Source organism: Dipodomys ordii, unplaced genomic scaffold, assembly GCF_000151885.1.
Source record: "Dipodomys ordii isolate 6190 unplaced genomic scaffold, Dord_2.0 Scaffold126, whole genome shotgun sequence".
Taxonomy (NCBI): domain Eukaryota; kingdom Metazoa; phylum Chordata; class Mammalia; order Rodentia; family Heteromyidae; genus Dipodomys; species Dipodomys ordii.
In genome coordinates, this window is record NW_012267342.1 from 8,049,061 (window position 1) to 8,073,120 (window position 24,060).

The window sequence follows — 24,060 nt, forward strand, 5'->3', positions numbered from 1 at the left end:
AAAATTTAAAAAAAAAAAAAAAGACTTGAGCTTCTTCTCCCTTGAGGAGACCCATCTTCCAGTTTGGTAGAATGTTCTATACTGAAGATCAGTATACATTTCTTATGTATACATAAGAATACATACCAGTACCAGTATACATACTTATACATTTCTGTTTTTCCTATTTGAATGTAAGAGGTAAGCTCTTTCCATGACCCAAATTTTAATAAGAAAAATATGCAGGCAGAATTTTTAGAATGCAGAGACATGTGTTCACTTACCTTCCCAGTTCCTTGTCATAACGCCATGTTGATGCCATGTTGCTGAAGCGAGAACATCACTGTAGTGAACCAGTCCTGAGTCCTTGGAAACAATATTGAAGGTTTTGGTAACAGAGGGTACTGAGTTTGCTTGTCCCAGTTTTAATTCTGATGCAGAATGATTGGACTGGCAAGAAGGAAAGAGAGATTATGCTCAGGCATTTTTGCTCTCTTTTTGGGTTCTTTCTTTTATCAGGGGAAATGTGATCCTCTCTGTTTTTCAACAAGTAACCAAGCTTAGTGTTGAGGCTTCTTTGGAAGGCTTGCCATTTTCTAACCTGATTTAGATTGGGGTATGGTATTTGGAAATCAATTGTTGAGTTTTACTTGAAACACAATCTGTATTGGCTCAAAAACTCAAAAGAAACATCTTTTTGACTTCTCTCTGCTTGTCAAAGATCTAGAGTATTTAATACAAATGCATGATTTTTAGCAAACTACTTAGGTTCTCTATTTTATGTATAGACAAGTACCTTCTTTCCCTGGAGTCTCATAAATGAACAGAGTCAATGGAAAGTGCTTAGTACATGCACTGGGCATGTTCATAGTCACTACTTTACCTTGTCTATCAATCTGTGCAGAATTTCAGAAAGGTGATGAGATAGGCTTTTGTGCTGATATTGGGTTTGAACTCAGAGTCTTCTCATGTAGCTTCCATGTTCACATTTGACACTCTACTACTTGAGCCATACCTCCAGCCCAGTGTTATGTTGGCTAATTGAAGATAGTCTTCTGGGCTTTTCTACTTTTATATGTGGGGTGGCTTCAAACAAGGAATTTTTTAGATCTTAATGTCTTGGGTAGCTAGAATTACAAGTGTAAACCATCAGTGCCCGACTATAAAATGCTTTCTACTAGGTCACAAGTAAAGCTCAACAACCAGTCTATATATATGTACACCCAATCCTGTGATTAGAGGTAGAGTGAGAGTTGAGGTGATAATAGTGGGCACAGTGTATAGTGTTGTAATGAAGAAACTTGCCACATACTAAGGGAACATGGAAATGGAAGTGCTGGAAAATCAAATGTGGCTACAGCTATATCAAGACCAAGCCAAGACAAATTGTAAATCATAGCATAATTTTTTTTTTAGTCTCAGCTCTAAACCTTTATTTTAGTGCACGCCAACATTTTTTCCTGCCATACAATGATCCATGCATGCTCAGCACCCCTCACTGCTTCCGAATTTCTCCTGCTAGTTGCCAGCTCCAGATTCTACAGCAGGTTGACTTAACAGCTGCATGCATCTTCTACCATGTGAATTGCTATCCCATCACTTGAGGAATGAGATCTCTGGATAGGAAACAAGATAGGGAAAATTAGATGTATCACAAGAGAAAGGACATGGTGTACAAAATGAAATTTTAGTTCCAAACAGTAGGAGTTAGTTCAGAGTGATTGAACAGACAAGGAGCTCATTTAAAAGATACATAGCAGACTACAGACTCACTGGAAGCAAGTCAGAGCGAAGCATTCAGGACAATGTCCCCAAACCATGCTGTCACACTGATCTCATAAGAAATCCTCATCCTAGCTGGGCACCAGTGGCTCATGCCTGTAATCCTAGCTACTCAGGAGGCCTAGAGCTGAGAATATCGTTCAAAGCCAGCCTGGGCAAGAAACTCCGTGAGACTCTTATCTCCAATAAACCCCTAGAAAGCCAGAAGTGGCATTGTGGCTAAAGTGGCAGAGTGCTCGCCTTGAGCTGAAGAGCTGACGGACAGCACCCAACCCCAGAGAGAGTTCAAGCACCACACTGACAAAAAAAGAAAGAAATCCTCATCCTAACGTATTTATAATGTACCATGTGATTTTTTGTTGTTGTTTTTCTGTATGTTCCTCCCCCATGGTATAACCCGTTTTCACTGTATTTGATGTATTTTACTGTATTTGATGGTGCCTGGCATCTTGTATATACACTTCTCTAACTTGGGGAGGGAAAGGGAAAAAACAAAATGCTTAAATAGGGATACAGGTTGACCCATTGTAACAATGAGATGTACAAGACACTATGCTGAAAAACGAACTTTACAATTTAGGCGGGGAGGTGGGGAGGGGAGAAGGTGGGGGGTGTAGTTGTAGAGGTGGGAGAGTTGTAGAGGGGAGGGGAAAAACAAAGGAGGAAGTAACAATGCTTGATAAGAAATGTACTCATTACCTTGCTCATGTAACTGTAACCTCTCTGTACAGTATTTTCACAACAAAAAAAGTATTTTTTTTTTTTGGGTCCGGTCATGGGGCCTGAACTCTGGGCCTGGGCGCTGTCCCTCAGCTCTTCAGCTCAAGGCTAGCGCTCTACCACTTGAGCCATAGCACCACTTCCGGCTTTTTTTTCTGCTTATGTGGTGCTAAGGAATCGAACCCAGGGCCTCATGCATGCAAGACAAGCGCTCTACCACTGAGCCACCTTCTCAGCCCCAAAAAAGTATTAAAAATAAAATAAATCTCACCCTAAAAGACCCACTCCTCACTATCACCTTGTACAAAGAGCTTACTTCTAAAATCAGTGCTGTTGACTACACTGATGTGCCTTGATTACAGAAAAGGAACTTTGCGCAGCCTCCACAAACTCCAGCTACTCGGTGCATCTCCCTTAATGTTGCAAGAGAAGCAATACAATGGGTTGGATTCTCACAGTGTTTATTTTCTATCACATTTTGCAAAAAATAAATGCATTCAATGGTGAAGGCTAGGTCACATGCTTACAGTCCAGATGCATGTAAGCTGACAAAGATGGCTCTTTCTTGCAGGGCTTTTGGAAAAAATTAGGCAGCTAGAAGACACTGCAGATGTCTAGCACACTAATAAGAGCATTCCAGGACAAATGAGTTCCTCCCAAACCTTCATTGGATCATGATTGATGCTACTACATAACACAGGTATTTTTCTTTCCTTTTCAAATTCATACACAGCTTTTGCTCTAGTCTGAATGGTTAAGTCCTTCCCAATACTTATGCTAAAACCTAATCATCAGTAGGGTGCTAGAGAGGATTAGACCAAGAGATGGCTTTAATGTTCTTAGCCAAAAATTCCAGAGAGTTCCTTCCCCCGGCTATGTGAGGACACAGTGAGAAGGGGCATCTATAAACCAGAACAAGCACTTCCCCAGGCTCTGAGGGTGTTGAAGCTTTCAGAACAATGAATAATATATTCCTGTTGCTTAAGCATGCAGAGACTGTAGTATTTTGTTAGAGCAGCCTGAGTGGATTAAGCTATGATTTTTTTCATGAGTGCCAGTCCTGAGGCTTGAACGCAGGCCTAGATGCTGTCCCTGAACTTTGTTGCTCAAGGCTAGTGCTCTAGAAATTGTGCCATAGCTTCACTTCTGGATTTTTTGGTGCTCAGCTGGAGATAAGAGTCTCATGGACTTTCCTGCCCTAGCTGGCTTTGAACTTCAAACCTTGATCCTCAGATCTCAGCTTTTTGAGTAGCTAGGATTACAGACATGAGCCACCAGCACCTGGTGATTTATCTGTTTTTACATTCAACTCAAAAAAGTATATGAATGACTTCTACTCTGGGCAGTTTTTATTCACCACTGCTCGCATAGTGGTTGAATTCTCCTTTACATGTTTAAAATACATTAAAAACAAATTATTTTGAAGATTCATTGAATTAGTAGCCTACCAAGGATGCTACATGTTTTAATACTTAATGATGTACCATAATAAAGATTTCTTCCCACCTCATTAGAGAAAGACTTTCTTGTTCAATTAAGGACAGTGTCAGACCTTGTATAATGGTGGACACCTCCTAAAACCTAGACTGGACCATTTCTACTACAGTCTTTTCTTTATTATATTCAATAGTGACACTGGATATAACAGACTTTCCATTTCCCATGTATCATATTCTATTCCAAATATTGTAAGTCCAGGGCTTGGGTGCCAAGCATGGCTTCCAGTCTTGTTTCATATAATACTTTGGTCAAGCTTTCCTCCCTAAAATGAAAACCAGGCATACTATGAGTAAATACCTGACTTCCCTCACAGCTGATTTCCTATCCAGAAATCAAAATGAAATCTAACTGCTCCCAGGTCCAGCTACACAACCATTACCACCCTTCTACCCAGGTTTGTTCTGCATCATGGCTTGTGGACACTTTGTGTTAGAGTCACATTCTTGCTATTTCCAGTGCCACTCTCTTTTATATTTTATTTTATTTATTTTTATTGTTTTTGTAGAGGCTATGTACAGAGAGGTTACAGTTGCATAAATGAGGTAATGATGCGTTTCTTTTTGAATAGTTTCACCTCTTCCCTCCCTCTCTCCCAGTTTTCCCTTCCTGATCCCTCTGTCCCCTTAGTTCATATACAACATAGTGTCTTTTTCCATTTCTTGGAGTTCATTTCAATAAACATCTTTTTTTTTTTTGTCATGGGGCTTGAATTCTGGGCCTGGGCATTGTCCCTCAGCAATTCAGCTCAAAGAGAGTGCTCTACCGCTTGAGTTACAGCGCCACTTCCAATTTTCTGGTGGTTTATTGTCGATAAGAGTCTCACAGTCTTTCCTGCCTGGGCTGGCTTTAAACCGAGATTGTCAGATCTCTGACTCTTGAGTAGCTAGGATTACAGGTGTGAGCCACCAATGCTCGGCTCTGGATAAACATCATTTTATATGACCATATGCATATAGCTATTGAACCTTTGTAATCCTCCTCTAAGAATATCCTCCTTTGGTCTTACACTGTGAATATCTAGAGTTCTGCATAATAATTTATTATGTCCAAGTGTATATTTGTCTTTTACCATCTATTGTATTAATAGGCACATCCATTGCAGATTTATAGGCACATTCTACTTACCACCAACAAAGAAACCACATAACCTACATATTTTTGGATCTGGCTTACTTGGCTTACTTTTTTCTTCTAGTACAATATCATTCTTCCTGATGGAAATAAAGTCCATTGTGTATATATACTACATTTTGTTGATCCATTCGGGGTCCACTGAGGGGCATCTGGGTTGATTTCATATCTTGGCTATGCCCATGAACATGATTGTGCTCGTAGCTTTAGTGTGGCCTTGTTTGTGGTCTGTTGGATAAATGTCCAGGAGTGGAAATGCTGGGTCATAGGATAGCTCTATGTTTAGTCTTTTGAGGAACTTCCAAACTGCTTTGCAGAGTGGTTGAACAAGTTTACATTTCCACCGACAGTGTAGTAGAGTTCCCTTTGGCCACATACCTGCCGCATATGTTATTGTTAGTTTTCTTGATAATGGCCCATTCCAACTGGGGTGAGGTGGAATCTCACTGTTGTTTTGATTTGCATTTCTTTTATGTCCACAAATGTTGAACATTTTTTAATGTGCCTATTAGCCCTTTTTGCTTCTTCTGAGAAGTCTCTCTTTAAGCCCTTAGCCCATTTGTTATTCAGGTTGTTGTTTCTTATTTTGAGGGTTTATATTTGGTAGGTTTAATTTGTGAGCTCTAAAATATACTCAGGGATGAAAAATTAAAATCACTATTACCTCTTTGTAAAGTCAGAGCTGACTTTTTCCTGTTGCTTCTTGTTTCTTTCTAGCTACAAAACAATTTCCCTTTGGAAAGTTGTTTTCTATGTAATATTGGTTGGCTTGTATTAAATATTAATGACTATTTTGTTTCATTCTCCTTGTTCTTTGTTATTTAGGCAGAGGTTAGAAAATGAAGTTAATTTGTTATGTAATTTCATTTGAGTAAGAAGTTTTTGGAGTAGAAGTTTCTTAAAAATCATATATATATATATATATATATATATATATATATATATATATGCTCTTGAGAAAGACAGTTATGTATAGATCTGTGATCTAGAAGATGGATGAAATAACTATTTCCAAAGAAGTAAAGAAACTTTCTTAGTTCTTTTTTTTAATAAATTTTTTATTGTGAGAATATTGTACAGAGAAGGGGTTACAGTTGTATGAGCAAGGTAATGCGTACATTTCTTATCAAGCATGTCTCTTCCTTCCTTTTTCCCTTAGCATCCCTTCCCTTCCCACCCTGCCCACCCCCCAGCCTTGCAGGGTCTGAACAGGGACACCTCACTCCCTCAGTATCTGTTACCTAGATAACTAGCAGACCTGGAAGCAGTCACCTTCCCCTCCTGCTAGGTCACATCCTGGGCCACCTCTGGTCACATGCCTCCCATCTGATCTTAAGAGGGTCCCAGACCCTGAGGTCACGTCCAGATACAGTGTGGCCACACCTTTCCCCCACCTGCCACACCTCTTCCTGTCCCTGGCCTAGATATGTCCTGGCCCAGAGGTGGGTCCTCTTCCCCCGCCCCTTTCCTTTTCAGCCATGCCTCTCCATCTTGCATGGCAGGGTGGCAGTTCAGTAAATAAACTTCTTTTCCAGTCTGAATGGTGTGTGGTGTTCTCTTCATCGGCTACCTAATGAAACCTCCCTATTTAATATATCTTACATATGGGGCCATGACTTGGATACGGTTTTTGATTTGGAAATGTTAGAATTTCCTAACCACCCCTTTTCTGCGAACCGAACTGCCTTGAGACACCACGCAAGACTTCACCAATATCATTACTGTCTTTCACATCCACGTTCACACCATTTCTCTACTCTGGTGAATGAAACTACTCTCTACAGCACTCTGTTGCTCTGTCTCTGTTCAGATGTGGCACCACGCCAGAGAACTACGGCCTTTAGCCGAAAAGCCAGTCACCTCTGGAGCCGAGGATGCTTGGTTTTGGGGGCTTGGCCATTTCACTCTAGGGGGCTCTGGAGGAAGTCGGGATGCCGCTTCTGCCTGGTTAGCTCCTCTTCACTGACCAGAGTCACTCTCCTACACATTTAATGGGGTGCTGCGAGTCACGCCTGAGTCATGAAACCCCTTTGAAATGCCTTCTGTGCTCCCTGGGAAGCCAGAGTGCCTCATTTTTATGCCATTTGCAGATGTAGAGTTTTTGCCACTGCAATGGTAAATGGTCAGAAGTCTGTTTACTTTCGGGCTCTCTTTTCTTTCTTTCTCTGTCAATCATGTCCAACTCTCCCTTTCTCTCTTCTACAACATTTTGGCTTGTGCCCTGAAGAGTGTGACACAGGCTGGGTCCCAGGGACCCCCTCTAGGTTCCCTCTTAAAGGCTAGCCATTCTAGGTTTGAAAATTGTCAGAGTTGCCATTTGTTTAGGTTTTCTTTGTGTTTTCTCAGAAATTCACCATCTTGAGTTCGCCATCTTGGCCACATGGTGGGTTAAAGGTTGGGTCTTATCTGACTCTAAACCTTCCACCAAGCTTACTACTCCACCTACTTCTGCAGCCTCCTCCATGAGGCACCCCCATTTGCAACCTTCCCAGTGAGGTACACCCCATTTTGTGGCCTCCCCTGTGAGGGATTCCCCTCTTTTAGGCCTCCCAAGTGAGGTGTACCCCCCATTTGTGGCCTTTCCAGCGAGGCTCCCTCTATTTTGCAGCTTCCTCTATGAGGGGTCCCTCTTTTGCAGCCTCCCCCACAAAGTACCCCCTCCTTTGAGGTCTCCTGTGAAAGGGCCCCCCTCTGCAGCCTTTCTTGCAAGGTCCCCTCCCCTGTGGGATCCCTCCTCTGCCTTTGTACTGGGGGTGGAACCTGAAGCTCCATGTGTGCTAGAACCCTCACTGTCAAAATCTTTAACTCTCTCTAGCATTGACCATGTGGCAGACGCACCATCTTGGCCTCATAGGAGTTCAGCTGCTATTTCATGCCAACTCAATTTTGCACTGTGTGTGCACACCTATACGTCTTTTCTGTGTCTGTGTAAACTTGTTATCTGGCACTGTAATCAAGTTATTTGGCTTAAATTGTCTGGGAGTCCTGAAGTTTGTTCAGTTTGGATTCGTAGTTCAGTGCCAGCCAGTCTACCTGTAGTCCAGATCCAGTCCATCTCTTCCAACCTGGAAGACAGGTCTCACTCCTGCCTAGACCATCCTGACTATCTCCACCATGGTAAAAGTAGACTGAAGTCTCACTTGGCTCCATCACATGCAGCTGATTTCCTGGTGAAAGATTGCTTTGGATTTGTAAAAGCTAAGGCTCTTTCTGTAACTTTGGTTAACTTAAGCACTGTTAGGTTTACCAGAAAGAAATCAATACCATATCTGTGCTAAAATTCTCATCACATCTAGCAAGTTTTGTCATTTCAGAATATTTGTTGGTCAATTCTTGATAAGAACCAGGTAAACTCTCGTTATTCTGCTTGATCTCCTTGTTGCTTTAATTGGAAATAATAAAGGGCTTTTGTGGCAAAGATTGAAGTTCAAAGCCAGCCTGGGCAGGAAAAATCCCTAAGACCCCAACTCCCAAATGACCTGCAAAGAGCGAGGCTGGAAGCATGGCTCAAGACTCTTATTTCTAATTACTCAGCCAAATGCTGCAAGTGGTTCTGTAACTCAAAGTGGTTCAGTGCTAACCTTGAGAAGAAGTGCTCAGGGACAGTGCACAGTTCTTGAGTTCAAACCAGCAATTAGGACAAGCCATCTCATCAATGAGTACCTAGATTTAGCCAGTCTGGGGAACAAGGGACCATGGAGAGGGGCAAGAGGAGATGATGTCACATCAGCCACTTTGTACCTGCCCTCTCAAAATTAACCAGAACCGGGAGGTCAACAGAAGTAAGAAGCCTGCCCATCTAATGCCCATACCTGTGTACCTTTCCACTGGACAGAAATTTATATTTTTGCCTTTGTTACCTGACTTCTCCTCTACCTACTTGCCAGATGTCAAAAGTAGCTAGGGACATTTCTACCAACATTTTCAGCCCCAAGTCCTTCCTCTTGCCATTTATTTGACCTTTAGTATTTTTTTCAGTCCATCAATGCCTCATGACAATTCTCCAGACTTCATCCAAGAGACTTGCCTCCTCCAGACTTCATCTAAGGACTCATGCCCACCAAATGACAGCTGCTGCCTGCTGCCTTCTCCCAGAGGGGACCACATCTCAGCCTTTTACTCCTACTGTCAATGCCCCTTACAAGCAGGAAGTAGCCAGAGAGAATCTTCATCCTTTTTCATAATTATCAAAAAGCAAAAAAAGGCAAAAAAGCAAAAAATAAAAATAATAATTATCAAAAAGCTGAAATGTTAAGGTCTGAACAGAGACACCTCCCTCCCTCTTGGCTAAGTTTCTGCCCAGTATCTGTTACCTAGGTAACTGGCAGACCTGGAAGCAGTCACCTTCCCCTCTTGCTAGGTCACATCCCAGGCCACCTCTGGCCACACACCTCCCATCTGAACTTAGGAGGGTCCTAGACCCTGAGGTCACATCCAGATCCAGTGGCCACACCCTTCTCCCACCTAGCCACACCTCTCCCTGTCCATAGCCTAGATAAGTCCTGGCCCAGAGGTGGGTCCTCTTCCTCTCCCTTTTCTTTTCAGCCATGCCTCTCTCCATCTTGCATGGCAGGGCAGCAGTTCAATAAATAAACTTCTTTTCCTGCCTGAATAGTGCGTGGTGTTCTCTTCATCGGCTACCTAATGAAACCTACCTATTTAAGATACCTTACATGCCTAAATTGTAAAGCTCATTTTTCAACATAGCATCTTATACCTTTCATTGTTGCAATGTACCCCTGCTTAAACAATTTGTCTTTCCCTTCCCCTCACAAAACTATACCAACATCAAATACAGTGAAAACAGGGGTTATACAGTGGGAGAGGGACATATAAAGCAACACAAAAAATCATGTGGTACCTTATAAATACATTAGATGCAATAGCAAGAAAGAAAAAAAACAGTTGTATCCTTATCTTGGGGTTCATTTCGCTGAACATCATCTTATCTGATCATTTCTGCTTGTCTCAGACATATACTACTTATTGCAAATAAGGGAAACTAGTTATTGCAAATAAGTTAGCATGGCTAACTTCACTTAATAATCTTTCCAAGTCTTTCCATTTCCTAACATTCTTTCTGATGGAGGCATAGACTTCCATTGTGTATATACACCACATTTTCTTGAGCCATTCATCTACTGAGGGGAATCCGGGTTGGTTCCATATCTTAACTATGGTAAATAATGCTGCAATAAACAGTTGTGCTGGTAGCATTAGTATGGTCTTGTTTGTGATCATTCGTGTAAATGCCCAAGAGTGGGATTGCTGGGTCATAGGGGAGCTCTATGTGGAGTATTTTGAGGAACCTCCATACTACTTTCCAAAGTGGTTGAATAAGTTTACATTCCACCAACAATGCAGTAGGGCTTCCTTCTGGCCACATCCCCTCCAGCATCTGTTGTTATTAGAAGTCTTGATTATAGCCATTCTAACTGGGGTGAGGTGGAATCTCAATGTTGTTTTGATTTGCATTTCTTTTATGGCTAGAGAGGTTGAACATTTCTCTATGTGTCTATTGGCCATTCTTATTTCCTCTTCATAGAAATTTCTCTTTATTCTTTACCCCACTTTTTTTTTATTGGGCAGTTGTTTATTTGAGGATTTGTTGTTGGGGGATTTAATTTTTTGAGTTCCAAGTATATTTTAGATATGAGACCCTTGTCCATTGTATGGCTAATGAAGATCTTCTCCCAATCTGTGGGCTTTCTATTGATCTTCTAGCTATGTCCTTTGCCATGCAGAAGCTCTGCAGCTTCATGCAATCCCATTTGTCCAATCTTTCTTTGATTTCTTGGGTTTCTGGGTCTCTATTAAGAAAATTTCGGCCTGTGCCAAGGAGACCTAGGGTTTCTCCTATTTCGTCCTGTAATGTTTTCAGAGTGTCTGCTTTGATTCCAAGGTCTTTGATCCATTTGGAATTGATTCTGGTGCAGGGTGATATATAAGGATCTAGCTTTTGATTTCTACAAGTGATTAACCAATTTTGCCAGCATCATTTACTGAAGAGGCCTTCTTCCATTCTATGTTTTTAGCTGCTTTATCAAAGATTAGGTGGTTATAGGTCTGTGGGTTCATTTCTGGGTTTTCAATTCTATTCCATTGGTCCTCAGGTCTGTTCTTGTGCCAGTACCAAGCTGTTTTGATTACTATGGCTTTGTAGTAGAGTTTGAAATTTGGTATTGATATTCGTCCAGTACTGTTCTTTCTGATAAGGATTGTTTTTGCTATTTGGGGGTCTTTTATTGTTCCATATGAATTTTGGATTGCCTCTTCTATTTCCTTGAAGAATGAGGTTGGAATATTGATAGGTATCACATTGAATTTGTAGATAGCCTCGTGAAGTATTGCCGTTTTCACCATGTTGATCCTTCCAATCCAGGAGCATGGGAGGCTTTTCCACCTTCTCAGTTCTGTTTTGATTCAGGTTTTTAAAGTTTTCATCATAGAGGTCCTTCAGTTCTTTAGTTAAGATAATACTTAGGTATTTTATTTTTTGTGGGGCTATTACGAATGGAGTTGCTTTCCTGATTTCAGCTGCCCTCTTATTGTTGGCATACAGAAAAGCCATTGATTTTTGAGGGTTAATTTTATACCTTACTACTTTGTCAAGAAACTTTCTTAGTCCTTTACAGAAGAATGACTGTGTACCTGCAGTGGACTGCATGAGTGAAGAAGGGTTCCTTGGATTGATATAACACTGAAAAGTAGAATTATTTTCAATCTCTTCTCCCTTGGTAGATCATTAATGAATGCTGGGCAGATTAAAACCTTCACTGCACTACTGGATTTTACCAGGAAATTTATTTGGTGACCCTTTTTTAAAATTTGCTGGTACTGAAATTTGAACAAAGGGCCTGAAGCTTGATATTCACTCTTCCACTTCAACCACTTACCTAGACCTTTTATAGTTTAGTTATTTTATTTCAGATTCTTGCCTGAGGTCTAGTCTTGTATCTCCATTCCTTTACATCTTTTTTTATACATAGCTAAGGTTACAGCATGTACTATCATACCTGGCTGTTTTTGTTGAGATGAGGGTCTCGCTAATTTTTTCGTAGGTTGCCTTGAGCACTGACCTTTGTAATTTCTGCTTCATGAGTAGCTAGCATTACAGTCATGAGCCACTGTGCCTGACTTAATGAAACAGAATCTGTAACATACTTCAGCTTCAAGCAAAAATAATGGGTGGCCATCATTTCTGTTGGTAAGATTTTATTTTAATTTGGAGCAATTTACATCTTGAACATCTACACTTATAATTATGTTTTTCCCTCTCTGGTAGTTTACAGTACTCCCAAAGGACCACCCTAAACACCCTGTGTCTTTCATCACAACCTGTGAGGAAAGACCTCAGGGAAGGGTAAAAATCTGTGATGGAGAAATACAGAACAGGAAAAGACATTCACCATGGAAATGTCTTTTCCTGTTCTGTGATTTAGCCTGTTCACAGACAATAGAAAACTTACTTCAGAGTTCTAGTGTCTATATCTAGTGTCTACATTTTCATGAAGAATTTTTTAAGAAGAATATCAGGAAGGAATCACTGGGAAATTGTGCAATACTCTCATATGGCAGAGAAGTGCCCTGAGTCACAAAAAGGAACTGAAATTCTGTAAAAAGTCACATAAAGTAAACAGTAGAAGTAAAACTGGAACTCCATAGCCTTCTGGACCTCTTTGAATTCACTTATTAACAGCAACCTGAGGTCACTACCAAACATAGCTATCTTACTCTACTCCAAAGTACTACCTCTGGGTGCGTGTGTACATGTGAGCATGTGTGCATGTGCTAGTCTTGAGACTTGAACTCAGGGCCTGGGCATTGTTCTTGAGCTTTTTTTGTTTAATGACAGTGCTCTCCCACTTGATCCGTAGCTTCACTTCTGTATTTTTGATGATTAATTGGAAATAAGAGTCTCATGGAATTTCTTGCCCTGGTTGGCTTTGAACTAGAATTCTCAGATTGCAGCCTACAGAATAGCTAGGATGACAGGGGTGAGCCAGCAGCTTCCTCCTCATATTTACTTTTAATCTGCCTCTTTACAAAAATATTACTTTGGAAGTTATCACAGTCATATTGGAGAGCAACAGAGTTTCACTGTTAATCACTATGCAAAAGGGAAAGCTTTGCAAATATTTTACTTTGTAAGTAATCCAAGCCATGAAGCTAATTAATCTTTTCCTTATTGTCTGCTCCTCCCCACACTCAATCTCAGACCAATGATGTATGCCAATAAAAATTGTTCTGATCAGTCCAGATTAGTAATACTTTTCATCTCTTTAAGCCCTGAAATTCCTGTCTTGGCTTCATTCATTCATTCATTACCATATTATTACTTTAATTTTAACTGCTTCTGGCCATTCAGTATCTGTGGACTTGTTTCCTCTGCCTGCCAGATTGTGAGCTGGGGAAAGATGAAACAAGTGTGCTTAGACTCAGTAGCTAACCTAGTCCAGTGCTAGTTGTCTCCCTTGATCTATTTATCTCCAAGGCAATCCCATGAATGCCTAACCTATTCTTCAATAAATATCCCAGATGAACAACCCGGGGTCCATAGGGTTTATGTACACACTGAGTTCCTTTTAATCCAATTTTGGTGACTAGCCTAGAAAGGTTGCTTCTTCATACGTATATCCAGTTGTAAGCTTAGTTTGTCCGTTCCACTTAGAGAAAACTTACTGAAAACCCAGATTTTAGTTTCTTCTAGAAAACTCCGAGTATGAGTATGTTTTGCATATGACAGCAGAAATGTCCAACCAGGCTCAAATGAACTAAATAGGAAACTCATATTGGATGGCCTGTAAAGCAGAAAAATCTATAGACTGACATTCCCATTAGACCTGAAAAGTCTTAATTAATGATCTCCATTTCTAACCTTTATTGATTACTGTAGAAGAGTGAGGACAGGGCCTCAATAGGGCTTCACACTTGGCTCATTGCTTGGCTATTACTGTCTTGAACCTCTTAAAATTTTCCATAATATTCACAATCCTTGAATACAGGGTTTTGTAATTGAAGTCAGATGAGACAGTGAAGCAAGTGCTTGAACGAAGAATATACATGGGGAAAAAAGTTAAAGCTTTGTACCTAAATGACTATTTTCCTACTTTGCAAACAAGGATCTCAGATTTCCATTGCTGTTCTGATGGGAGAATTCCCCATTTTACTTGCTCCCTCTATCTTTACATATTTCTCTCTGACTTTCTGTTCTGGCTGTGTCCTACTCACATATGACCTCAGTGACTAAAGTTTGTTATCTCTGTCTTTCACCAACAATCATTTCAAACAATATATTGAGCTTTCACCCTGCATCTAGAACTTGATTCTTAGTATTGGATTCACATTATTCCTGGAGTCCTCATGGTCAGTGCTCTAGATAGAGTTCTCATTATTCCATTTACAGAGGAGGAAATGGAAATGTAGATTAAGTAAAGTGCCCTGAACCACATGGTGGATGTTGGAGTAAGAATTAGAGGTGTAATGAGCTAAAAGCAGAGCCAACACACTGGGAAAAAATGTATAACCATGAAAAATACCTACAAGAAATGAAAACAATACTCAGACCAAGAACATTGCCAGAATATTTCATTCTTTTTTAATCCACTCCATGATGGAATCATGAAGATTTTAATCTTTCATTTGTTTTTTACTTTTAAAGAAGCATCTTCTGTACAACACTGTATATATTGTATCCTACCTCCTAACATCCACCTTAATAATAAGGTGAAAATGGTTGTGATAGTAGTACCTTGTCTAGCTACCTTGTCTCATGTTATTTTCTTTTTCTTTTAACTTTTTTACTGTTATTATAAAGGTGATGTATAGAGGGGTTACACTTACAAGAATCATTTTTGTTTTCTCTACTTACTAAGGTATGGTACATGAAGGAGTAAGATTCCTTGGTGTCACCTCATTGAACAAGTAATAGACAGTTTCACAGAATAACTATCAGGAAGCAGAAACATGTCTTAACTGGAGGATGCAGAAGTTAAAAGGAGGGGAGCACATTAATGGAAAGAGGAATAGTGGATGAATCCAGTCAATGTCTATAACGTGGAAATGGAACTAGGAAACTTGATGAGACCGGTGGGGAATCAGATGAATGGGTGATGGGGGGGGTGCCTGATCAGAATACATTGTATTCATAAGTGGATATGTTAAATTGAAATCTCCTTTAACAATTATTTGAAGATAAATTTTTAAAAAGGAAAAAAAGAAGGTATTTGTGTAGCCTATTATTGTTAAGGTCCTTAGGTTAATATGATATTCATTCACTTTGAATCATTTCTATTTTCTGATCTGTCTAGACTCTGATTCTAAAAATAGGATACACAGCTAGGAAAGCCTGTAAGAGTCTTATCTCCAATTAACTACTAAAAAGTTGAAAATGGAACCATGACTCAAGTAGTAGAGCACTAACTACCTTTGGCAAAAAAAATCTTGAAGATAGCAACCAAACACTCAAGCCCCAAGCTGGCACAGAAAAGGGGGGAGCATAGATGTGTCCATGTGAATAATTCAATTATTTCCAAAAATTTATTTTTTCACAGTTTCAAGTAGCTCTAAGAATAGAGGCCCTCTCTTCCTGATGCCCACACTGGTCATTTCAAGTCCATATTTTAGAGGATGTGTCAATGTAAAAAAGAAAGTACAGAGTTGATCACTTATGTCATTCATCAGTTTTTCCCATTGCTGCTAAATTAAAATAAAAATGATGCACACTTAATAGGATTTTCCTTCACAATTCACTTGGTGAAACACTAATCCCCAATATGGCAAAATGGGATTGTATTTAGGAATAGAACATTTTAAAAGATAGTAAGTTAAAATGAGGCCAGGAGGCAGAGCCCTAATCCAATCTGAGTGGTGTTCTAATAATGAGAGGAGATTAAGCACAGTCGTACCAGGCACAGAAAGATAACTGGGTGAAGAGTCAGCCAAAGGGCAGACCTCTGCATGCCAAGGAGACAGAGGAAACTACGCTGGTGGCAGCTTGATCTTGGACTTGAAAACTCCAAAACCATGTAAACAAACTTCTGCTGTTTAAGTCACCTACTCTGTGATTTTTGTTGAAAGCTTCACTCCCTGACCAATGCAGGATTCTTCTCATCTTAGTCAAACACATCCTTGAACAACTCACTTTGTTTACTACCCCAGACAGCCATTTTTTTGTAGTTTCAACTTTCTTCAAAGCCCATTTTGTAAATCTCTTAGGAAATCATCCTGGACTTTTCTTCTTCACTCAAATCTTCATCACTAATTTTGAAACTCTAACTTCAAAAGTTTTTCCAGTATTTTACTTTTTCGTACCACATCAACTATTACCAATTGTGAAAGCCCCTATTATCTGTTATCTGTACAACTATAATCCTTTATGAGTACACTAGAGAACTCTGTTTCTTCCCTGTCTCTCAGTAGTAGCTTTTGCTTAAACCATCCAATCACCTTATATCTACAGGAAAAAGCTTGATAAGATCTTCCCTAAGCAACTTCCTCACTACTCAGATGTTATCTATTACTGCTTTTACAAACCTAAGCCAAAGAGCTTTATTGCTTCTCAAAACCTATCTATACAATGCTAGCACAAATTATTTGTGTGAGGGAATCTTTCTGCCTAGATAATCCCATTGTACATGGTACACAGTTGTGCTCTCTCTCTCTCTCTCTCTCTCTCTCTCTCCTCTCTATCTCCATCTCTATCTCTATCTCTTATCTCTCATACACAAACTCTATAGGTCTGTGCTCCAACACCACCTTCTGAGAATAGTTCCCTGATTGACTATTCTGAGCTCTTTATAAAAAACAATTCCCCCAATCATCCATCCCTGTCTCTTGTCATGCTGCTTTATTATTTCCACCTATGTTTTGCAATCTTACTCGTGCTACTAATGGTCTCTACTCTAAAATAGAAATAACTTAAGACATTTTCTTCAGAGTCTACAGTAGTACCTAGCATGTAGTTGGTCACAATAACTTTCTCCTGTGTAACCTTTATTATATCCCCCCTCTTCTCATAGGCATGTTAAACTTATTCTTAGTAAGGCCTTTCTTGATAAAATCATATCTGACTTTATCGCTCAGGGTGGTTTTATTGCTTGTTTGATTGTTATTTGACAAAAATAGGTAAGTCCTTCCATCTTGAATCATATTCCCCTTCTTACTTCTATGCATTTCTAGGCATTCTGCTTGTATCACTAGACACTCTTCAGTCTCATCACTTCATCCTCCTTTACACAACCCCTGGGGTTTGGAACACATCAGAGACTTCATCCAAGCACTGCCTATTTCTCATGATTCTCTTTCTCTCCACATGACCCTTCTCCTTCCATGGCTTTAAATGCTGACTGTTGTTAAAGGCATCAACATCCAGCATGATCTTGTGGGCTTTAGGCTGATATTTTCATTGAGGTGCCCAGTGGATGTGGAAACTCAATGCCTAGGTGCGGCCCTTGGGCTCTACTCCCCTCAGATGATGGTCCTACTACTTGACTCAGAACACTAGAAGTTTCATCCCTCTCCACTATTTCCTAAATCCAAGTCATCAAAAAGTCCTACCCATTCTACTGCCAAACCATACCTAGACCTGCTGCCTTTTCTACATTCCCATTGTTACATATTAACATGGCCATTTCCTTCCTGGACCATTGCAACAGTTTTGTAAATGATTGTTCTGCTTCTACTCTGATCTTCTTTAGGCTGTTCCTCATACGGCCTCCAGTATGATCATAGGAGCATGCCATTTCCTTGCTTAAAACATTTCAAGCATTTTTCCCAACAGTGAGGTTTCAAGTCCATCACAGTCTGGTCTCTTCCTATTTCCTTTGTATATTTCATTTGTCTCTTTCCAACTCTCAAACTTCTCCACAGGAATGTACCCATGAATAGCTCTTTGTTGGGAGGTGGGTCTGCCATTAAAACAAAAAAAGGGGGGGGGAGAATGTGCAGAGCACATGGGCAGCAAAGATGGCACTGTGAGGAGTGGAGTGGGTAGAGCCTGATTTACTGTAGAGCACATGGGCAGCAAAGATGCTGAGAGAGAGTAGAGTGGGCAGAGCCCAATTTGCCTTAAGTTCAGTGCGTAACCAGCCTGTGGAAGCTTAGGTGCATGATAGGGTGTGACCTTGACAGTGATTGGTTCCTCTTCCTCCCCTGCCATGCCACCGGCTCCTTTTTGGCTTTAAAAAGGTTCTTCCTGCTTGACTTGACTCCCGGCTGTGTTTCATTGTCTCCCGGGCTGAGGGAGTCTGGGGAATGGGCAAGCGGTGCACTTACCTTTCCTCCGACCCTGTCCATCTTTCATGGGACGCCGAAGACCCAACAGGACCATTGCAACAGTTTTGTAAATGATTGTTCTGCTTCTACTCTGATCTTCTTTAGGCTGTTCCTCATACGGCCTCCAGTATGATCATAGGAGCATGCCATTTCCTTGCTTAAAACATTTCAAACATTTTTTCCAACAGTGAGGTTTCAAGTCCACCACAGTCTGGTCTCTTCCTACTTCCTTTGTATATTTCATTTGTCTTTTTCCAACTCTCAAACTTCTCCACAGGACTGTACCCATGAATAGCTCTTTGTTGAACAACTACAATTTATATTGTCGTGGTTATTTAACCACTTTACCATATCATTTTTACAATCATCATGCAAAATGATTATTAATATTGTTAAATTTTAAATGAGAAAGCTGAATTCTAAGGAAATGAGTTAGGGCACTTAAGTCATAATTATTAAATGAAAGAATGCATGCAAGGTGACATAGCCAAACGCTGCAAATCTTCTCTGCCACACACGCTTGTTGGAATGATATACTTGCCAATTTTTGAAAAGAACTTTTATAAATCACATTACATGTTAAACTTTGTATTACAATGTATACCCAGGCATTCCTGATGGGTATGAAATAATGAACAGTCTGAGCATTCCCTCCACCCCCATCCTGCCAATGATCTTAGTTTCTTACTGTGAAGGCATTTTTCATATTTCTCATATCTACAATTTACAACAAACAATGGCAAGTGCCACTTCTACATTCCTTCAAGAATAACTGAAGAAAGTCTTATTGTCTACCCTGTTGAGGATACAAATAAAGCAATGGAACTCCACCCAATGCTGTAACTGAACTTAGTCCACCAATCTAGACACTTTCTCATGCATGATTAGGAAGACAAAAACCCACAGCTCTGAACTCAGCCTAGAGCACATAATCAACAATGCTGTCTGTGCCAAACCTTACCCTCTAAAGCAGTACCTAAGGTCCTTGACCCTCTGCTTTATTTTCTATCTTCTCATCACTTGATATCATATGTGCTTGTTGTCCATTTTTATCCCCAGTGTTTCCCCAAACTAACATAGAAGCTTATAGAGTACAGAGGACTTTGTTTCTCTTGCTATTGTATCCTTGGTAGGTAACAGGGGCTAGCACTTGACAAATATGTGCATCATGAAGCACTCAAACAGAGTTCACGTCTAAACGGAAAGGGCTGTCATTAGGATTGTTGATGTACAATTCTGTCTGGTAATATTGTCCATTCTTGACCAAAAGAAAAAAAATCACTTAATTCTCTGCTTTTAATTTTCCAAATAGACTTTGCTTCTCTCTTACCAAACCTTGTAATAGGGGAAGCTAGAGCAACATACTTGCAGCCCCAGGTAATATGACATGAGTATAGCTCGTGCCCTCTCTAAAGCCCTCTGAGAGCTTCCATGGGCAGCTGTCTGGCACAACAGTGGGCTTCCCTTCCAATCCAGAGGGCCCCAGCTTATCTCCAAATGTGCTGTTTATGATGATTGATCCAGAATCCAAGAGACTCAACACTGCCTCCATTCAGCTGTGATAATACCCCCAAAAGCAAAGGCAGGTTTTACTAAATTACAGAGCAAATGTCAGACTTCCTTCACATTATCAGACACACATCCTACATGGCCTCTTTATTGAGTTTTTATGTCTTGAGGGGGGTCTTAATAGGAAGAAAGGGAGGCATGCTAGGTGCAAATGAGCACTATTCGACTATTTAAAGGCACATTTAATTAAACTGGATTCATTGCCTGCATGGGGCAAGTTAAAAGAAAACTAAATAGATGGAGTATGATTACATATTATTAAGAAGAAAGACAGCTCTGGAGACCAAATTCTTTTAACACAACATTAAGCTGAGTTCATTTCATATGCACAGTTTAGCACCGGCCTATAAGGAGAACGTGTTTTGAGAAAATCAGCAGAATGGTTATGAGCTCTAAACAGCTTTTAATAAAATGCAATGTTTCAGGGAAGGAACAGCTTCTAAGCTTCACTTAAATATGCTAATTAAAGAAAATGAAGCTTCCCACTGATTCCAGGTTCTCTTTGTTTTCTCTCTATTTTTTATGTTCAACTCATGCAGGCTACTTTCTACCTTATTTTATGAACTCCCAGAAATGCTCCAGACTCTTCTAAAAAATACGTTAGGATTCATTGCAAGGTGAAGGGGGATGAAAACAAACCTGAGTTTGTCAAACTTGTGTCTTTAGACTGAGTATAGGTGAACAGATTGACATCTTCAGCCCATAGCAATCATAATAAAATAGTTTCCATCTGTTGAGTCTCTGTATTGACACAGTAGCTTTACAAATGTCAACTAATTGAATTTTCACCATCACCTTGGAAGGTAGAATATTGATAACCTCATTCCATAGAAACTGAAAGGACAAAATAACCTGCTCTGGAAAACACAAATAGTCAATGGTGCTGCTATGATTCAAGCTCAAGTCTGATAGACTTCAAAATACTCTTCCATGATATCTTCCAGATCCCATCCATGAATTATCCATGCCATAGAAGGGTGGGATTTCAAAAGTCTGTAAAATAGGCAACATATTTTATATTGTAAAAGAGAAAAGAAAATCAATATACAATGACATTCATAGCATGGTCTCTTTTAAAGAAAGTTTTACATAATCTTCTCTGCTGTTAGACCACATGTTAAAAAATATGGAAATACATTGTTTTGCTTTATCCTGGATTGTAATATTTTAATGTTATCTCTCCATTCCCTTTTCTTCTGCTAACCACACGTGGGTGTAATTTAGTGGAAGCAGCTTTGGTCCTGGAAGGTTGATCTGTGTTTTCTCTACTCTTTAGTTTCATGAGTTTGCACACATTCTAGGCCAGGTAAATTGAGTCCAAATTGGTTTGTAAGACCCACTCCAGAAAAGGAGCTCCTAGTTTGGGCCATTGAGAAGGAACTATTGTGAACAAATCTAAAGTTGTTAAGCTGGTAGAACACTCGTGGCATTTTTGTAGGTTGAAACCACAAGGGATGAGCCTGCCTACGAATGAAATCCATTTCAGAGAAAGGCCAAGAGTCCCCAGGATATTGAGAACTGGGTCCAGCTATACATGAAGTAAAATGGCTGCATATGGATTTTTCCAGTTCATGAACCAATCAATTCTTTTAAGCCTAATAGAGTAAGTCAATTTTTTAAAAAATCACAGGTATCCTTAAAATATTCCTTATAACTTCCTAAACTTTACAATTGTATAATCTGAAATACAGAAAAGAAAATAAATGTTTAGTTTGTTTATTTTCATTTGAGCACTAATCACTGATACCTGTAGTTCTAGAATCAAGGGCCCCTGCCACTGAATCCAATTTATTTTTTCTTTACCCAAAGCCACTAGCTCTTAATGTTAAAAGTGTGATCACTGGATTAGTAGCGTCAACATCATGTAAAATGTAATACAAATGTAATTTTTCTAAAAGTTGTTTTGAGATTGAGCCTTGTTATGTGGCACAGGTCAGCCTAAAATTCGCGATCCTCCTGTCTCAGCATCCCAAGTGATGCGGTGATGAGGTTACAGGTGTGTTCCACCAAGATGCCCAGTGACAAACATAAATTATTCATTACTGCCTGAGGCCTACTGAATCAGAACTGTGGGTTGGGATGGTTTTGGTGATTGATGGCTGCTAAAAACAATGCAACCAGTGCTCAAGCTTCGGTGTTTTCAAACTTTTGAAATGTCTGAAACATTTTCTTTCAGGCGTTCAATATGAATACCAGACAAATCTTTGGTGTCTGGAAATGGGACAGGAAGCTATTTCATTTCTTTAATCCTAATCAGATTTCCCTTAGTAATTCAAAAGTTCCGCTTCTAGAGAAAAGTCTGAAAAATAGGAATGTGTTCTGGAATCTAGCACTTTCCTGGCTGCATACTTACCTAGTTTTTTCTTGGGGGAACTTGATCTCACAGAGCTACAGAACTGTATATGCTTACATATGTGCACATTTAGTCCTTGTGCCTTCCCAGATTGTTTTCAGTCACAAGACTGGGTTGAACAGAAAGAGAAATGTCTGATTGGGAGAGACTCGTATGTGTTTTAGGACACGAGGGATGCTAACCTTATGCATAAAGACAGACTTTTGTAAATCATCATCTTGAGAGAATAATACCAAGTGTTAGGTAAATTATGGACATTATAGATGAAGAGACTGAGGTACTGGGATGTGTTGTCTAACATGGGAGCTGCTGAGTGGAGAAGCAAAGACTTAGTTCCAGTATTGTTTGATTACAAACTCTTCTTTTTCTATTCTTTCCACCATTTTTAGTAGCATCAATTAGTTGTGCAAGGGAAGTTCATTTTGACATGTCCATATATGTATACAAGTTAACTCCATCAGATTCATCCTCCACCATGCTCCCTCATCCTCTATTGCCCTTCCAAGATCAGCTCAACAAGCTTTGAAGATCCATTTTTTCACATGTACATAGTGTTTTGCCCATGTTCACCCTTCTTCAGTCTTTCTGTTAGCCCTCCCCTCTCCAACTAGAACTCAAACCTGGACAAGACTTGTTTGCATTCCTGTCATTCCTTTTTCTCAAGTGCATTTTAACTGTTCAAAGGGGCTCTACTTTGGTATTCCAATTTGCATATTCAGTACTTTAATTTGATTTTAATCTCTGGACTTATCATTGCATCTATCTCTTCCTGTTATTCATTCATTCATTCCTTTAACCTACTCTACATAAGTAGAGCCTCCTTTGCTTGAACAGCATTTCTGAGTATATGGACTATCTGAGGTACTGTCTTCAAGGGTCCTTGATTTCCTTAAGCTCATACTATAAAGAAGCTCCCCTCCCAGTGTAATAAATGCAATCTAGTTATGAAAAGGGCCTCTTATCTTACATCTATGTAATATTGTTCTAAAGAATACAAACCTCTGAGCACAAAAACACTAACACTCTAAAAGACTGTGCTTGATTCACTATTTTTCCTAGAGAAACAAAGCCTGTGCCTTGACATTATCCTCTGGTCTGGTGGAAGATCAAATTAAGCAGGTTATCTTGCTACTGTTCATTATCCCAGGCCTGCTAGCCTGTCTCCTGCTTTAATTACTAGGTTTCCTGGGCAGAAATAATTCCAAGCTGCATGCTCTGCATTTTCTCCTTCTTTTTAATATCATCAGATTTGAAATACATATACACTACAGCCAAGTTGCTGGAAGTACTACAGAGACCCAGTAGGAGACATTTGCATATTTATGAAAATAGTTTACCTTCTGCTGTGACAATAACAAATGTTCAAAATCTCAGCAGTTTGTTCACTTTGTTTGATGAAAGAACCAGGAATGAAGTGCTAGTTTAGAAAATACTTTGAGGAGAGGTTTAAACTTGACTTTATTTTCTTTAAAATCATCATTCCCAAAGTGGTTTTTTTTTTTTTTTGATAATTGCTTGTACCAGACATAACCTTCCTTTGACCAGGAAAATATATGAAAACTTCAGAATCCTCTTCAAAATATACCAAAAGTTTAGATGAGACTTTTCCAGACACAGTTTAACAGTACACTCATAATTCATATTCAACAAATACAACTTTGTCTATTTTTTAGAAATTGCGTGCCTCACTTGTCAGTCTTATGAGTCATTTGTACCTTTCTAAAACCCTTCCTGAGGATGTTAAAGAAAGG